The sequence below is a fragment of the Stomoxys calcitrans genome, chromosome 3, assembly GCF_963082655.1.
Source record: "Stomoxys calcitrans chromosome 3, idStoCalc2.1, whole genome shotgun sequence".
In the NCBI taxonomy this organism is placed as follows: Eukaryota; Metazoa; Arthropoda; class Insecta; order Diptera; family Muscidae; genus Stomoxys; species Stomoxys calcitrans.
The window spans coordinates 188,272,701-188,282,629 of record NC_081554.1 but is presented as its reverse complement, the minus strand read 5'-3'; positions in this window follow the sequence as shown (position 1 = coordinate 188,282,629).

The window sequence follows — 9,929 nt, the reverse complement described above, 5'->3', positions numbered from 1 at the left end:
TTCTGAATCTCTCTAACTCTCTTATATATACATCTATATACTCTTATACATATATTAGCTTTCTAAGTTCAAACCAAAGATAAACTCCAAAGAAATGAATGAAAAAAAAACCAAACTAAACAAAATTAATAACCAATTGACAAGCAAAAAAACAAAACCAACAAAATAAGGCATTACGATCAACCAAAATGAGGTCAACTACAAAACTTAAAGCTTTACTAAACTCAACAAAAATAAATAGTGTTTTTTTTTTAATTTCCCTTAAACGAAATTGAGGCTTTACGCCTCTATCTCTCTCTCTCTCTACGAGTATGCCTGTCTCTTTCTCGGTTAGCTTTGGTAAAACGCGGAAAACAAAAATTAGCCGTTTCAAAACTCGAGTGACAACTTTTAGATATGAAAATATTGAAATAAAACAAAGCTAAAAATACTAGCAACAATAACCACTTAATAAAAACTAGAAATTGGTACAAAACTCTTAACACACACACACACAAACGAAATTTAAAGAAAGAGAAAGGCAAACCAAAATTTTTTCCAGACAAAAATGAAAACAAAATAATGCAAAAAATCAGCAAACAAAATTCAATGAGAAAAGAAAGAAAGAAGAAAAAACGAACAACATAATAGCAAACCTTACTAACATTGAACAACATTAAAGAACATACATAGGCATTTAACAATTAATAACAACGTAATACAAATATAATAAAAACATCAGAAAAAATAAAACAAATTATAATAATAATAACCAAAAGAAAAACAAAAACACACACAAAATAATACCATATAACAAAAAAAAACCACACAAATGGATTATATGAAAGCAATAATTAACATAATAATACTAATAATACTAAAAAAAGTCATAATTTACATAAAATGAAAACCAAACTCCAAAATATTCACAACCACCAGAAAAACATAACACTCTTTCAAAACAAAAAAAAAAGGACATCAACAAAGTTCAAGGAAAAAAATTGACATACTATACATTATTAACTTAACTAAAAAACAACAACCAAACAAAACACAATTCTTTTAAGCTAAAAAAAAATACATACATACATACGTATTACTATTACTTAAGGTCAATCTAAAATCCCAAAACTTCTTCATACTACATACAAAAATCCCCTATATATACATATATTATAAGTATATATTTATTAAAAGGATCCACATTTATTCAAAATTTCACTTCAAAACATTATTATATATAAATTGAACTTTTGTTAAAAACCCAAAATAAATTATTTTCATACATCTGTTATATTCTCCTCTCATATGAAAGTTAAACAAATTTTCGTAAAAAAATAATACTAACAATTTTTTTAATTATTTTTAATTAATTTTTATTTTTACCAAAAAAAATTTTTTTGACCTTGATAATTGTTTATTCAAAATTTCACTTCAAAACATTGTTATATATAAAATGAAATTTTGTTAAAAATCCTAAATAAATTGTTTTCATACCCTCTCCCATGAAAGTCAAACAAATTTTCGTAAAAAATTAATATTACCAATTTTTTAATTATTTTTAATTAATTTTTATTTTTATTAATTGTTGGTAGTTACTCTGTAACAATAAACTCTAAGGCAGAATGCGAAAAAATCCTCAATGCGTTTCGGTCTTTTCCGCTCCTTCTACAATTTCTAGAGAAACCAACCTATGAAAAATTATGGTACTACACGCAAAAAAATAAAGTTTGGAGCATTATTACGATAAACAAAATACTTTTATTGCGAAATTTTTCTCCTGTGGTAACTGTGAAACGTTTCGCTTCAACATATCATGCATTAGCCATAAACGTTGCATTATTGAGCGTAACTAACTTTGTTTGTTGTGAACCCTTAAGCAGCTTTGCCTACGGTTAAAGCCTTTCTTTCTTTCTTTAAAACCAAATACTCTTTAATGAGAAAAGTGTTTGGATAGCCGAAATATCGATTATTCGTTTATCGGACCAAATTATTGTTCTCTTTTGCCTCTCCTACTACAGAGAAAGGATGAGCGTTTATGCGTATAGACCAGTGATGGGCACAAATACTAACACTTTTGCACATTACAATGTAGGTACACAAGAAAATAATCGCAAAAAAGTCCATGGGCTTACACATAATCGCAATTGTGTGCTCGTCCCTGGTATAGATACACACACAAACAACTTTTTCTTTATTTTGCCTGAGAGAAAGGGGAGAATGGTGATCTTGGGCCATAGACACGGGATAAGGCTGGATTTTGTGATATTTGTACGTTAAGGTATTAAAAAGTACCAAAAAGTACAAAACGGTGCATATTTGCCCAGCGCCATCGGAAAGGGCTCAAATTAAAGAGCGTTCCAAAAAAAGCCTTGTTAAAATATTTTGGAAAACCGTACCGGAAGCGGGAGAAATAGTTCATTTAGTACCACAATTGGTACTATTTGGTATTTTTTTGTGAATTGAACTAGAGCTCTGAGTTTTGAAACCTAGGCACACTACGGCAATCTTAATTGGATGACTAAAAGAGTTTTTGGAAATTTGTACACTTAAGTAATAAAAAAAATACACCAAAAAGGTACGAACGGGGTGAACTTTATACAGGGATAGTGTTAGAATTTTAAAATCTGGTGTGAATTGATGAGGGTGAAAATACAAAATGGAAAAATATTAATGGTAACGGGAGAAAACGTACGTTTAGCAATTGGTACCATTTAATACTTTCTCTACAGATAGAGCTGAAATTTGGCATGTAGGTACAGCTAGGAAATATATGATGGGTGACTATCTATTACAAATTCATTTGGTACTTTCTTTACAGATGGAACTAAAGGTCTGAATTTTAGCATGCAGGTACAACAAAAATATGATGGGTGTCTATGATCTTTTTACAATTCGTACATTTTAGTACCAAGATTGGTACCATTAGGTACTTTCTTTGCAGAAAAGAAAGTACCTAATGAAATTTGGCATGTAGGTAAAACACAGAAATATATGATGGGCGATTAAATGGTTTTTTCTCAGTTCGAACATTTTGGTACCAAAAGCTTTACTATTTGGTACTTTCTTTATAGATGGAGTCAGAGGTCCGACATTTGCCAACTAAGAAATATATATTGAATGGCCTTATGATCTATTCAAAATTCGTATATTTTGATACCGAAATTGGAACCATTTTGTACTTTCTGTTCAGATGGAGCTTCAGGTCTGAAATTTGGCATGTAGGTACAACTAAAAAATGTATGATGGGTGACCGAATGTTCTATTAAAAATTCATACATTTTGGTACCATTTGGTACTTTCTGCTCAGATGGAGCTAGAGGTCTGAAATTTGGCATGTAGGCACAACTAGGAAATAATTGATGGCTGGCTAAATGATTTATTCATCATCCGCACAGTTTGGTACCAAAATTGGTACCATTTGGTACATTCTTCATAGATGGAGCTAGAGGTCTGAAATTTGGCCTGTAGGTACTACAAACAAATATATTATTGTTGACTAAATGATTTATAAAAAATTCATATATTTTGGTACCAAAATTGTTAATATTTGGTACTTTCTCCACAAATGGAGTTAGAGGCATGAAATTTGGCATGCTGGTGCAACTAGGAAAAATATGACCTATTCACAACTCGTACATTTTGGTACTTTTTTTTACAGATGGAGCTAGAGATCTGAAATTTGACATGTAGGCACAAGAAGGAAATATAAAATGAGTGACTAAATGATCCATTCAAAGTTCGTACATTTTAGTACTAAAAAGTGCAAAATTGTACGAAATAGCTTATGTTCGCCTACATTGAACGGGGACTGAAAAAACAAGCAATTTGACAAACATTATCCCAGTCGTAACAAAAATACGACATGTTTAAGAAAACGTACTTGAATATATAAAATCTTCCCAGATGTGTAAAAGAGAGGATTTTTTAAATTAAATTTTACTTTCTTCATTCAATATACACAAATTTTCAATGTGAGCAAGACAAATATGTTTTTTAAATTTTTTTTCTAATACCTTATATATATTTTAAGGATTTGCTTTTATTGACTTAAATTTTTTTTTAAATCTTCATTAAATATATAGAAATATTCCATGTCTAAAATAAAAAAAGTTTTTATTACAAAAGATTAATATTTGTAATTTTTCTCTTAGGATATTTATCCTATAAGTGTGCAATAAAATTGTTTTTGTTTGATTTGCTTTTTTTATTTTTATTTATTTGAGTATTTTAATACTTATTCCTTTAACCCTATATATATGCAAACGAATTGATTTCAATAATTTCTTTCCAAATCTCTGCCAACGTTTCTCTTCGAATATATACGAATCTTTCATGTGTGCAAACATTTTGTGTTTTAAATTAAAATAATTAATTTATTGAATTGATTTTACTTAGCTTTTAATTTTCCTACAATTTTTCTCACAAAACATACAAATACAGTCAACTATTTGATGTTAAATATTTCGTTCTAAAATTATTATTAAATTGTTATTATATTTATTTTTTTTACTATTTGTTCTTACTTTAATTTTCCTAATTTTTCTTTCTAATTAAAACTCATTAAGTCCAAAAATAAACAAAAACCAACATCAAAGCATTATCTTCCAAACCAAAAAACAAAAACCGCAAAACAAAAACTAAATCAACAAAACCTAATCATACATACATATTTAATATAAACAATATAATAAAACTAATAACAACAACAAAAAACTACTAATCCTAACTACAACAAACAAACTTTTTAAACATAAGTAAATCATTGAACAATTTACACATATAACAAGAACAACCAACTAAAAAACAAAACCTAAACAAAAAAAACTCTCACATTTTTAAAACATATCCTTTTTGCTCCTCTAAAATCTTCTGAAAATTAATACCTTAATATAATATAACTAATATTAATAATAATAACAAACAAGAACAACAACAACAACAAAGAAAAGCAAGACATAAGTTAATGAAGAATTAAACAAAGCATACTTTTTTCCTGTTAATATTTATAAAAAAAAGAAAAACAACAACAAATTCTTATACATATATATACATAAACGAAAGAGTATAAAATTGTTAATGTTTTGTGTTTTCTTCATTTCATTTTTCATTTTACCAAGCAAACAAACCCATTACAAAATCAACAACTATTACTTTTTTTCTCCTTTCAAAAAATATATATTATTATTAATTATTATTATTACAACTATAACAAACATAAGGAATGAAAAGTAAAAATAAAAAAAAACAACAAAAATGGTAATGCTTTAAGTAGAAACAACAACAAAAACTAATTACATACAAAACTAAAAATTATTAAAAACCAAAAGAAGAAAAAAACACAAAAAACTTATATATCTAAAATAAAAATAAAAAAAAACAAAACCAAAAAAAATATGAAAATTATAAGTATAATTAATAAAAAAAAATTGTTATGGAGTTTTAGAGTTTTAAACCGTTGAAAAATTGCATAAGAAATTGTTGATAAATTAGTCCAAGTTCATATATAAAAGAAATAAAATTAAAAAACATTTAATACCAAAAAAAAAAATAATTATAATATTAATAAAAATTTAATGATATATACAAACCAAAAACAACAACAGTCGCATTCAATTTTATTTTATTCATTTCGTACTTTCTTCTTCTACTTCTTCTTCCTACTCCTTCATACTCCCAAACAAAAGGCCATTTGTTTCTATGATTTTAATTTCATAGGAGATTGAAGACTTGATGTGTTTGCCCCCGTTTTCATACCTATTTTTCCCAAAAAAAAAAAAAAATGAAATGAAATTTGGCAACAGGTCTTCTGAGATTTCTGGTTTATGGATATGAAACTGTCTTTATATAAAGCTTAAATCCTGGATAATTCCAAAAATCTTGGCTACATAAAGAATTTCAAATAAAAAATAAAATTTGGCAACTGCGCTTTTTTTTAATACAACAGTTTATGAGAGCTAAATCGTAATTGAAACGCGTAAATCTTAACAAATATCTCTTACAAATGCCAAATATTCTTAAATGTGGAGAATTAAAAAATATGAAATTTGGCAACAGAGCTTTTTTAAGTTAAATGAAATTTGGCAACAAGGCTTTTTTGGAAATAGGGTTTTGATGGGTTATGTTGGGTTATCGGTGGCCATATATCTATGAAATTGTAATCCCGTAATCTTAAAAAAATATTCGAAATAATTTTAACAAATGCTAAATATAGAATTTCAAAAATAAACTGAAATTTGACAACGGGGCTTTTTATGAAAATAAAATTTCCGATTGGGGGTAAATAAATCTGTCATATTTTAGAAATAAAATTCAAAACAAATATTGTAAGCAATTCTAAAAATAGGTAAAAATACAATTTCAATAATAATGTGAAATTTGACAACAGGGCTTTATTGAAATTGTAGGTTTTGATTCTGTTTTTTTTTTTTTTTTGATTACGTTAGGTGGATATAAGTCCGTGAAATTGAACAAATATTCAAAATAATTCTTCAAAAATGCCAAATATAGAATTTTCAAAATAAAATGAAATTTGGCAACAGGGCTTTTTGAAAGTGTGAATTGCGTTTAAGTGGCATTGAATCTGTCATATGTTAGACTTTAAATTCAAAACAAATATTATGAGCAATTCTAAAGGTCGAAAATGCAATTTAAAAAATTCAAAGTTTGGCAACAGGGCTTTTTTGAATATGTAGGTTCTGGTTCTGTTGAGCATAATCTATGAAATTGGAAACATGGCATCTAAAACAAATAATAATTCTTCAAAAACGCCATATATAAAATTGGAAAAATTAATAGAAATTTGGCAACATGGTGTTTTGAAAATGGGAATTTCTGGTTTAGTGGCGATAAATCTGCCAAATTTAATATCTGTTTCTGCTGGGAATAATCTATGAAATTGAAAACCTTTAAAAATATTAAAAATAAGCCCTGTTGCCAAATAAATATTAAATTTGGCAACAGGACATTTTTTGAAAATCGAATTTCTGCTCCGATGGGGATGAATCTATCATATTGCAGACCTTCAATTCCTAATAAATATTTTAAACAACTCTTAAAAAAATGTTAAACGTAAAAATGCAAAAAAGTGAAATTCGGCAACAGGGTTTATGTTGAACATGTGGATTTTGTTTAGTTGAAGTTATTGAAGGTATAATTATAAAAAATAAAGCATTTTTGGTGTCTTTTAGTTACGGACCTGAAGCCGAACCAACTGGAAAATTAAAAATTTAAGGTCAACTATAGAACACATTATTAAAATAAAAAAAATTTCCAAACTAAAATTTTTTAACTCTCCCTCTAAAATATGAAATTACAAAATTTTATGAAATTTGAATTTATTCATTATACTAATATAACCAAAAATATTGTTTTTCTCAAAGGGGTATAATTATTTCGTCATTCCGATATAACACATTGAAATATTGACCTGAGACCAACAAAGTATATACATTCTAGATCGTCATGCTATTCTAAGTCGATTTAGCAATGTCCGTCTGCCCGACTGTATATCTGTCGAAAACACGCCAACTTTCCAAGGAAATTTCCAACTAGGCGCTTGAAATTTCGCATAAATACTTCTTGAGCCTCTAAAAGGTGTAATTCTTATCCGATTGGCAGATATTTTCTACGAGGTGTTTGTTATCACTTCCAACAACTGTGCTAGGTATGGTACAAATCGTCTCATAACCTGATATAGCTGCCATATAAACCGATCTCGGATCTGGACTTGATCTTCAAGACAGTACAATTATTATCAGATTTGTTTGAAATTTTGCATGACATTTGTTGTTTTGACTTGCAACAACTATGCGAAGTATGGTCTAAATTGGTTCATAAACTGATATAGCTGCCATATAAACCGATCTCGGATCTTCATTTCTTGAGCCTCTAGGGAGCGCAATTATTTAGTTGAAATTTTGTATCTGGTGTTTTGTTATGACTTCTTGTGCTAAGTGACCACAACTAATGCTAAGTATGGTTCAAATTAGTTAATATCCTGATTAAGCTGCCATATATATTAACCGATTTCGGATCTTTATTTCTTGAGCCTCTAGAGAGCGCAATTATTATCAGGTTTGGCGGAAATTTGCATGAAAAGTGTTGTTTTGACTTTCAACAACTATGCGATGTATGGTCTAAATCGGTTCATAGCCTCTATAGCTCCCATATAAACCGATCTTTCGACTATACTTCTTCTAGGGGGCGCAATTTTTTCCGCTTTGCCTAAAATTTTGTGCGATGACTTCTCCTAGGACCTAGAACCGATTTTACTACTTGAGCACAATTCTTCTCTAATTTGTCTGGATATGCACAATGACGTCTACTACGGTCTCCAACATCCAAACCATGTATGGTCCGAATCGGTCCATAATCTGATATAGCTTCAATAGCATGGCAATTCATATCCATTATCCTTTGTTTGCCTATAAAGAGATACTGGACAAAGAACTTGACAAATGCATTCGATGTAGGAGGGTATATAAGATTCGGCCCACACGAACTTAGTCCGCTTTTATTTGTTTTCTATTTGATATAATTTGAGATTTTTGATCTATCCCAAAAATTATAGGTTTGTATTTCACCGTCGAATGTTGTTATTTTGATATAATTACAAAAAAGTTAATTTTGTCCATCCATAGAAGTTTTGGCCAATGTTGTTGAATAACACTGGAACCTCTTTCAAGTTGACTGTATTTTTGTATTTCTATGGTACAGGTTATTATATTAACACTTCGCTCCTTTTAAAGAGCAGCGGAAACACTTTTTGCGATATTTACGTTTTTTTTCTTACAAAAGCTGTTTGAAGATTAAGGTGGATACCAACAAACAAATATAAGAGAAGAACTATGTGGTTATATACAAGATATATTCATTTACAGGTTGTGGCAGTTGCCCAACAACAAAATATTGAGTACACTATCTGTCAAAATCAGTGATTAGTGCAACTCTGATTTTGTGTATGTTAATAGTTCGCGCCATTTTTAGTTGTTTGTGTGTGTTATGGTTCTTAACTATAATACACACACACAATCAAAACTCGTTGACAGATACTGTACTTCGCGAGAAAAAATTGTATATTTTTATAATTATGACATGGTTATATATGCTACTAAGTTCAGCTGTTCATTCACAATAGCGATTGATACCTAGAGCTGTGTTTTGTTGAGAGTAAATTGCATAATTTTACTATTAAAGGGGGTGGACTCGTGGAACCAATTGTCATTTTTTGACGCGGTTTGGAAAATATTGCTAATGGTCCTATTGGTTTCCAGTGCCTTCGAAATACATGCTCTCGTAAAGCATACATTTAAATGAGACCAACAATGTAGTGGGTCGTAAAACTAGTGGCACGATGTTCTTTTAATTTTTTATCAAAACAACTTTTTCAATCACTGCTAGGAATCCGGCTCGAAGGACCATGAATAAAATTGGAACATCTTTCAAGAGGACTATATTTTTATTTCCATCGTCCAGGTTTAAAGGACAGCGAAAATAAAAAAAAAATGGTAATCTTTGCGTTTAATTCGTACAAAAGTTGGTTGAAGATCAACAAACAGTAATAAAAACAACTATGTGATGACATATTCAACTATGTTCAGCTGTTCATTCACAATAGCGATTGATCTCTGGGAGATGTGTTTAGTAAGCATATGCAAAACAACAGTTGTTTAAGTCAAACGCGCTTAAACAGTTGTCACACATCTTGAAACACATACAACGATGATATTCCCTATCAAAGCAGATTGGTTCATAGAATTCACGAATTTTCCGTTTTATTTCATAGCTTTATTTGAAGCCTCGTTTGGTATTGGAAGGTTTGGACAGGTTCTTTTCTATTATGCAGGGATACCAAACTTGGTCTTGGCTTGAAGTAAGGAAATACTAAAGTAACGACTTTTTAATCGACAAAAAGACGTTAAGTGTTGTTCTGTCTGTTCTTTGGGTCT